The sequence below is a fragment of the Myxine glutinosa genome, chromosome 9 (genome assembly GCF_964187855.1).
Source record: "Myxine glutinosa chromosome 9, kmMyxGlut1.1, whole genome shotgun sequence".
NCBI lineage: Eukaryota > Metazoa > Chordata > Myxini > Myxiniformes > Myxinidae > Myxine > Myxine glutinosa.
The window spans coordinates 115,366,335-115,375,921 of record NC_136269.1 but is presented as its reverse complement, the minus strand read 5'-3'; the positions used below and the strand labels follow the sequence as shown (position 1 = coordinate 115,375,921).

The 9,587-nt window shown below is 34.8% G+C and overlaps 1 long non-coding RNA gene across 1 annotated transcript; it reads right to left on the bottom strand.

The window, feature by feature from the left end:
* Positions 1 to 6,248: 6,248 nt before the first annotated feature.
* On the bottom strand, positions 6,249 to 9,232 carry LOC137435066 (uncharacterized). The gene is made up of 3 exons (XR_010985995.2): positions 9,127 to 9,232; positions 7,528 to 7,654; positions 6,249 to 7,378 (listed from the first exon to the last, which is right to left on the bottom strand). It is a non-coding gene; the product is annotated as an uncharacterized LOC137435066 (long non-coding RNA).
* Between the last annotated feature and the right edge of the window lie 355 nt (positions 9,233 to 9,587).

The window sequence follows — 9,587 nt, the reverse complement described above, 5'->3', positions numbered from 1 at the left end:
TTGGTTGTAAAGCTAATAATCGATTTACTTGGTTGTAAAGCTCATAATCGATTTACTTGGTTGGAAAGCTATTAATCGATTTACTTGGTTGCAAAGCTAATAAGCCATTTGCTTGGTTGGAACGCTAATAATCTATTTACTTGTTTGGAAAGCTAATATAATCGATTTACTTGGTTGTAAAGCTAATAATTGATTAACTTGGTTGGAAAACTAATAATCGATTTACTTGGTTGGAAAGCTAATAATCGAATTACTTGGTTGGAAAGCTAATAATCGAATTACTTGGTTTGAAAGCTAATAATCGATTTACTTGGTTGGAAAGCTAATAATCGATTAACTTGGTTGGAAAGCTAATAATCGATTTGCTTAGTTGGAAAGCTAATAATCGATTTACTTGGTTGGAAAGCTAATATTCGATTTACGTGTTTGGAAAGCTAATAATCGATTTACTTGGTTGTAAAGCTAATACTCGATTTACTTGGTTGTAAAGCTAATAATCGATTTACTTGGTTGGAAAGCTATTAATCGATTTACTTGGTTGCAAAGCTAATAAGCCATTTGCTTGGTTGGAACGCTAATAATCTATTTACTTGTTTGGAAAGCTAATATAATCGATTTACTTGGTTGTAAAGCTAATAATCGATTAACTTTTTTGGAAAGCTAATAATCGATTTACTTGGTTGGAAAGCTAATAATCGATTTGCTTAGTTGGAAAGCTAATAATAGATTTACTTGGTTGGAAAGCTAATATTCGATTTCCGTGTTTGGAAAGCTAATAATCGATTTACTTGGTTGTAAAGCTAATAATCTATTTACTTGGTTGGAAAACTAATAATCTATTTACTTGGTTGGAAAGCTAATAATCTATTTACTTGGTTGGAAAGCTAATAATCGATTTACTTGGTTGGAAAGCTAATAATCGAATTACTTGGTTGGAAAGCTAATAATCGATTGACTTGGTTGGAAAGCTAATAATCTATTTACTTGGTTGGAAAGCTAATAATCGAATTACTTGATTGGAAAGCTAATAATCGAATTACTTGATTGGAAAGCTAATAATCGATTTGCTTGGTTGGAAAACTAATAATCGATTTACTTGGTTGGAAAGCTAATAATCTATTTACTTGGTTGGAAAGCTAATAATCGAATTACTTGATTGGAAAGCTAATAATCGAATTACTTGATTGGAAAGCTAATAATCGATTTGCTTGGTTGGAAAACTAATAATCGAATTACTTGGTTGGAAAGCAAATAATCTATTTACGTGTTTGGAAAGCTAATAATCGATTTACTTGGTTGGAAAGCTAATAATCGATTTACTTGGTTGGAAAGCTAATATTCGATTTCCGTGTTTGGAAAGCTAATAATCGATTTACTTGGTTGTAAAGCTAATAATCTATTTACTTGGTTGGAAAACTAATAATCTATTTACTTGGTTGGAAAGCTAATAATGTATTTACTTGGTTGGAAAGCTAATAATCGATTTACTTGGTTGGAAAGCTAATAATCGAATTACTTGGTTGGAAAGCTAATAATCGATTGACTTGGTTGGAAAGCTAATAATCTATTTACTTGGTTGGAAAGCTAATAATCGAATTACTTGATTGGAAAGCTAATAATCGAATTACTTGATTGGAAAGCTAATAATCGATTTGCTTGGTTGGAAAACTAATAATCGATTTACTTGGTTGGAAAGCTAATAATCTATTTACTTGGTTGGAAAGCTAATAATCGAATTACTTGATTGGAAAGCTAATAATCGAATTACTTGATTGGAAAGCTAATAATCGATTTGCTTGGTTGGAAAACTAATAATCGAATTACTTGGTTGGAAAGCTAATAATCGATTTACTTGGTTGGAAAGCTAATAATCGATTTACTTGGTTGGAAAGCTAATATTCGATTTACGTGTTTGGAAAGCTAATAATCGATTTACTTGGTTGTAAAGCTAATAATCGATTTACTTGGTTGTAAAGCTAATAATCGATTTACTTGGTTGGAAAGCTATTAATCGATTTACTTGGTTGCAAAGCTAATAAGCCATTTGCTTGGTTGGAACGCTAATAATCTATTTACTTGTTTGGAAAGCTAATATAATCGATTTACTTGGTTGTAAAGCTAATAATCGATTAACTTGGTTGGAAAGCTAATAATCGATTTACTTGGTTGGAAAGCTAATAATCGAATTACTTGGTTGGAAAGCTAATAATCGAATTCCTTGGTTGGAAAGCTAATAATCGATTTACTTGGTTGGAAAGCTAATAATCGATTTACTTGGTTGGAAAGCTAATTATCGATTTGCTAAGTTGGAAAGCTAATAATCGATTTACTTGGTTGGAAAGCTAATATTCGATTTATGTGTTTGGAAAGCTAATAATCGATTTACTTGGTTGTAAAGCTAATAATCGATTTACTTGGTTGGAAAGCTAATAATCGAATTACTTGGTTGGAAAGCTAATAATCGATTTACTTGGTTGCAAAGCTAATAAGCCATTTGCTTGGTTGGAACGCTAATAATCTATTTACTTGTTTGGAAAGCTAATATAATCGATTTACTTGGTTGTAAAGCTAATAATCGATTAACTTGGTTGGAAAGCTAATAATCGATTTACTTGGTTGGAAAGCTAATAATAGAATTACTTGGTTGGAAAGCTAATAATCGAATTACTTGGTTGGAAAGCTAATAACCGATTTACTTGGTTGGAAAGCTAATAATCGATTTACTTGGTTGGAAAGCTAATAATCGATTTGCTTAGTTGGAAAGCTAATAATCGATTTACTTGTTTGGAAAGCTAATATTCGATTTACGTGTTTGGAAAGCTAATAATCGATTTGCTTAGTTGGAAAGCTAATAATCGATTTACTTGGTTGGAAAGCTAATAATCGATTTGCTTAGTTGGAAAGCTAATAATCGATTTACTTGGTTGGAAAGCTAATATTCGATTTCCGTGTTTGGAAAGCTAATAATCGATTTACTTGGTTGTAAAGCTAATAATCTATTTACTTGGTTGGAAAACTAATAATCTATTTACTTGGTTGGAAAGCTAATAATCTATTTACTTGGTTGGAAAGCTAATAATCGATTTACTTGGTTGGAAAGCTAATAATCGAATTACTTGGTTGGAAAGCTAATAATCGATTGACTTGGTTGGAAAGCTAATAATCTATTTACTTGGTTGGAAAGCTAATAATCGAATTACTTGATTGGAAAGCTAATAATCGAATTACTTGATTGGAAAGCTAATAATCGATTTGCTTGGTTGGAAAACTAATAATCGATTTACTTGGTTGGAAAGCTAATAATCTATTTACTTGGTTGGAAAGCTAATAATCGAATTACTTGATTGGAAAGCTAATAATCGAATTACTTGATTGGAAAGCTAATAATCGATTTGCTTGGTTGGAAAACTAATAATCGAATTACTTGGTTGGAAAGCAAATAATCTATTTACGTGTTTGGAAAGCTAATAATCGATTTACTTGGTTGGAAAGCTAATAATCGATTTACTTGGTTGGAAAGCTAATAATCGATTTACTTGGATGGAAAGCTAATCATTGATTTACTTGGTTGGAAAGCTAATAAGCTATTTACTTGGTTGGAAAGCTAATATTCGATTTACTTAGTTGGAAAGGTAATAATCCATTTACCCGGATGGAAAGCTAATAAGTTATTTCCTTGGTTGGAAAGCTAATAATCGATTTACTTAGTTGGAAAGCTAATAATCGATTTACTTGGATGGAAAGCTAATAAGTTATTTCGTTGGTTGGAAAGCTAATAATCAATTTACTTGGTTGGAAAGCTAATATATTGATTTATGTGTTTGGAAAGCTAATAATCGATTTACTTGGTTGTAAAGCTAATAATCTATTTACTTGGTTGGAAAACTAATAATCTATTTACTTGGTTGGAAAGCTAATAATCGATTTACTTGGTTGGAAAGCTAATAATCGTTTTACTTGGTTGGAAAGCTAATAATCGAATTACTTGGTTGGAAAGCTAATAATCGATTTGCTTAGTTGGAAAGCTAATAATCGATTTACTTGGTTGGAAGGCTAATAATCGATTTACTTGGTTGTAAAGCTAATAATCTATTTACTTGGTTGGAAAACTAATAATCGAATTACTTGGATGGAAAGCTAATAATCGATTTGCTTAGTTGGAAAGCTAATAATCTATTTACTTGGTTGGAAAACTAATAATCGAATTACTTGGTTGGAAAGCTAATAATCGATTTGCTTAGTTGGAAAGCTAATAATCGATTTACTTGGTTGGAAAGCTAATAATCGATTTACTTGGTTGGAAAGCTAATAATCTATTTACTTGGTTGGAAAACTAATAATCTATTTACTTGGTTGGAAAGCTAATAATCGAATTACTTGGTTGGAAAGCTAATAATCGATTTGCTTGGTTGGAAAGCTAATAATCGATTTGCTTGGTTGGAAAGCTAATAATCGATTTGCTTGGTTGGAAAGCTAATAATCGATTTGCTTGGTTGGAATGCTAATAATCGATTTACTTGGTTGTAAAGTCCTCAAGGGGTTTTGTGGATTGCGATATTGCCCCCTCCCCCACCCTGACATCCTCACTGAAGTAAATCAGGAATTTTAAATGGTGTGGCACGGTCTGATCCTTTCATTCACCTGATCTAACATGTTACAATGTCATGCATGTTTGATCGTTTCAATCACCTGATCTAACATGTTGTAATATAATGCACAGTCTGATCCTTTCAATGACCTGATCTAACATGTTTTAATGTCACACATGGTCTGATCCTTTCAATGACCTGATCTGACATGTTATATTGTCATGCATAACCTGATTATTTCAATGACCTGATCTAACATGTTATAATGTCATGCACGGTCTGATCCTTTCATTCACCTAATCTAACATGTTACAATGTCATGCATGTTTGATCGTTTCAATGATCTGATCTAACATGTTATAATATCATGTGCAGTCTAATCCTTTCAATGACCTGATCTAACATGTTATAATGTCACACATGGTCTGATCCTTTCAATTACCTGATCTGACATGTTATATTGTCATGCCTAATCTGATTCTTTCAATGACCTGATCCAACATGTTATAATGTCATGCATAATTTGATCGTTTAAATGACCTGATCTAACATGTTATAATATCATGTACAGTCTAATCCTTTCAATGACCTGATCTAACATGTTATATTATCATGTACAGTCTAATACTTTCAATGACCTGATCTAACGTGTTACAATGTCATGCATTTTTGATCCTTTCAATGACCTGATCTAACATGCTATAACATCATGCATGTTCTGATCCTTTCAATGACCTGATCTAACATGCTATAACATCATGCATGTTCTGATCCTTTCAATGACCTGATCTAACATGCTATAACATCATGCATGTTCTGATCCTTTCAATGACCTGATATAACATGCTATAACATCATGCATAATCTGATTCTTTCAATGACCTGATCTAACATGCTATAACATCATGCATAATCGGATTCATTCAATGACCTGAACTAACATGTTATAATATCATGCATGGTCTGATCCTTTCAATGACCTGATCTAACATGCTATAACATCATGCATGTTCTGATCCTTTCAATGACCTGATCTAACATATTATAATGTCATGCATAATTGGATCCTTTAAAGTTTAAATGAACTGATCTAAAATGTTATAATATCATGCATGGACTGATTCAATGACCTCATCCAACATATTATAACATCATGCATGTTCTGATCCTTTCAATGACCTGATCTAACATGTTACAATGTCATGTATGTTTGATCGTTTCAATGACCTGATCTAACATGTTATAACATCATGCATCTTCTGATCTTTCAATGACCTGATATAACATGTTACAATATCATGAATGTTCTGAACCTTTCAATGCCCTGACCTTACATGTTATAACGTCATGCATGTTCTGATCCTTTCAATGACCTGATCTAACATGTTATAATGTCATGCATAATTGGATTCCTTTAAATGAACTGATCTGACATGTTATAATATCATGAATGTTCTGATCCTTTCATTGACCTGATCTAACATGTTATATTATCATGCATTGTCTGATCCTTTCAATGACCTAATCTAACATAAGTAATAGTAATGATAATAATTGGCAATAATAATCATAAGGATAACAACATGACTCCCCCCTGCCACTCCCATAGTGAGCGGGTGTACTCGTATTCAAAAACAGGCTGAGAAAAGCAAACATTCCGACATTGTATCAGCCAATATTGCTGTGGCCTTTTAATGCACAATAAAGGAACTACGTTTTCGTATGAGACTGTTATTTCCCCCCATTGTTATATGAGGATATAATCTACAAAGAAAACAATTGTTCGATGAAAATGAGCTTTTAATGGGGCAATAAAAAGGAACATCCAAGGAAGTTGTCCCTTTACTAACAACGCTACCACTAGTGGGAGCTCCAGGCTGAAGGATATATACCATGGTGAAATATCTATGATTGTTTTGAGTACCAAGAGAAAGCTTCTCTCCATGAGCCTCTGGCCTATCTTCAGCTGTCACAGATAGAATAAGGGCTTCCGCGTGCATTTCAGGTGATGTAACTTCTGCCGATATGAACTGGACATGTTTATTAAGGGTTTTCTCCAATTCAAGTTATTTTCATGCAATACCTCCAAGGATATAAAAAGTGAATGCACAAACAGTCAATTCAAGCGATTCGGCTTGTGCTGACGAGATGGGAATAAGAGCACATTTGCTGTTCTTCAAACTGATTTTCTTTAAATCCTTTAACAACTCCATTTCATTTCAAATGTTCTGCTCCCTTGCAATATTAGTTCATATTCAGCTCGCTTCAAGCCAACGTCATTTTTTTTTAAATGCAAAACTAAATAATTTGTCCAACATATTTGATCGCTTCGTATATAGCCAGATCATCTACACTGAAATGGCCTCTACTCTCCGAGTCCGAGAGCATCAATCCTTTGTTGAATTGGCAGAAAAAACTCGGAATAGCCATGAAAGAAGCCAAATCGTTGATTTAATATGAGAGCGAAATAGAGTCCTCTGAGATTATCAGTTTCATTAACTTGCTGATTATGGGATTATAGGGCGACCATTTTGTATTTCAGAGGGCCTGTCTTCACCCCCTTAGGTCAAGGCTGGTCAGCTAGTTCATCAAAAGTGTTGGTGAAAGATGGGCCAAATAAATGTTCCCCAGCCAGCCCCATGAGAAGTAGGAACTAATTGGAGCCATTATAGTACTACTTTTAGTTGTAGTAGTAGTAGTAGTAGTAGTAGTAGTAGTAGTAGTTGTTGTAGTAGGTTTGGAATAACTTGACGAGAGTGACGGTAGAGACCGTCGATGAGCATCTCGGTCTGTGCACCAGAAATAAAAAAAGAAAGGAGTTTAACCCACTGGAAAAGCCAAAACAGAATCCCAGTCTTTCCTCTTTGGGCAATTCCTCATGAGACACAGGGATGTGAAGGATTTGTTTTTTTTGGACAAACATTGCAATCTGTATTACCTTGGCTGGAGTCACTCCACAGATGGGAGAAAAGAGGAACAGAGGAGTAAAGGTGAGCTGTAAGCTGGCAATGATGTCCTCCTTTTTGGATTCCACAGTATATCCAGGAGTGGGCCATGTGAGACAGCTGCACCAGTGATGGAGAGCACCAAGGGAGAGCAGTATTGCATTGAGCGACCAACAACGACCATGTATGCCATGAGATGAACAGATTTACAGAGGAAGGACTTGACAGGACAGAGGATACGCATTCTGCTACTGGCTTTAAAGACCAATTTGACTCATGAAATAAAAACTTCGACTCTTAAACACCTTGAGGGCCAGGCCACCAGAGAAACATACATACATACATACATACATACATACATACATACAGTACATACCAAATTGTGCAAGGCTAACTAAATTTAATAATACTGTAATAAGGTAGATAAATTACATAGGCAAGAGTCATACTTTAAAATGTGTCTCAAAATTCTCCAACCACAATGTAATAACCCTAATTTCCCCTTTCTCAGTCTCACATTTCAGTCTGTCTGCATTCGGTCACTTAATGTGCATTACGAGATAATTACAGACCCGTATATGTACTGAAGTAGCTACAGTTGGTGCTCTTAGAGTATTTTAGGGTCAGTCTACCCCCCTTTTAATAGCGAGTGGATCTGATTTCTCATGACAATGATCAAAACATGAAAGTCATTATTTTGCCAAGGGGGACCATTAGTGAGGGCACAGCATGACATAACTCCCCCATTATTGCTATTACTTGTCTTTCATTTAAAAAAGTTGGCATCTCGACTGCCAAGATGATGACTGGATATGAGGTCGACTTTCCTGTATACTCGAGGATAAAACGACCATTATTTGAGGACCGAGATGAAAACCATAATGCTAATGTGTGCCAGTTTCAGCAAAGGATTGCAGATGTTCATCACCCCCACATGATAAGAGCCTCATTCTTGTTACGATATTGAGACTAACAAAAACAGTAAAAAGCCTAACGGTCTTGCGTATGTCTCTAATCGCTGGAAGAACGAAAGTACATCATCCAAATCTCCAAGCAAATAAAAAGGGTTGACAATGGAATTCACTGCATCTACGACCCCAACATAAGGATCAAGGTTTGTACATACTGAGCACATCTCTGAATGTGGTATTTGGGACTCAATCTTGATCTTTTCTAATGTGTTTTGGAAGCATCACCATGGAACCCTTATTTGGAAAAGGAACCCCTTTCTTGGTCCACAAAATCTTCCAAACAGTTGACGGTTTTTTTTTTAATGAATCTCTGTTTTTGTTTTGTCACTATTTCTTGTATGACTGACATCATTGGAATGTCCTGTGTTGAGCCAGCAGCACTCGCTAATGAGTTGTAAATGAAATGCAGATGATTTCCTGGAACGGATGCCTGCCCAGATGTTTCAAAAACAATGTCTGACCTCCAGGACCATTCAAATCGAAATTGTTTCCCTTTGAATCGTCTTGAGAAACTGAAACTGTTTTGCATTTCAAGTTTAATTAAATATTACTCACCGAGCTGTAAGATCCAGATATGACAATACAGATGGGTGAAGAGGATACAAGAATTCCATTCCATACCTGTGTAGTTCCACCAAAAGAACACCAATTCAGCTCAATTCAGAATGGCTTTTATTGTGCGAGCAGCAAGCGCAACACCGCTTCCCGGGCCAACCAACCTGGAAGTGACGTGTACATCCATATCCGCTTGTTATATGGTGTGGACGGTGAGGTCTAGATGTTGCATACATCACATCTCCCCCTTTTAGCTGGGTGATTACCAAAAGTCCATATACAACATTTTTGTATCAAATGTGAAAACAAATGTGAAAATGTCAATTGTGAAAACCATGAGCAATATTTTGGCAAAAGTGAATCAACACAAAACGGTGCTAAGTTTAGAAAAACTAAAACACACAACTTGAAGCTTAGGAAAACTAGAATAACTCAACTTGAAGAGTCAGGGGCGAACTACCCCGATGCAACAAGATGACTGACTGCCACATCTATAGGTCAATACGATCAGGGCGTTTCCTGTTTCT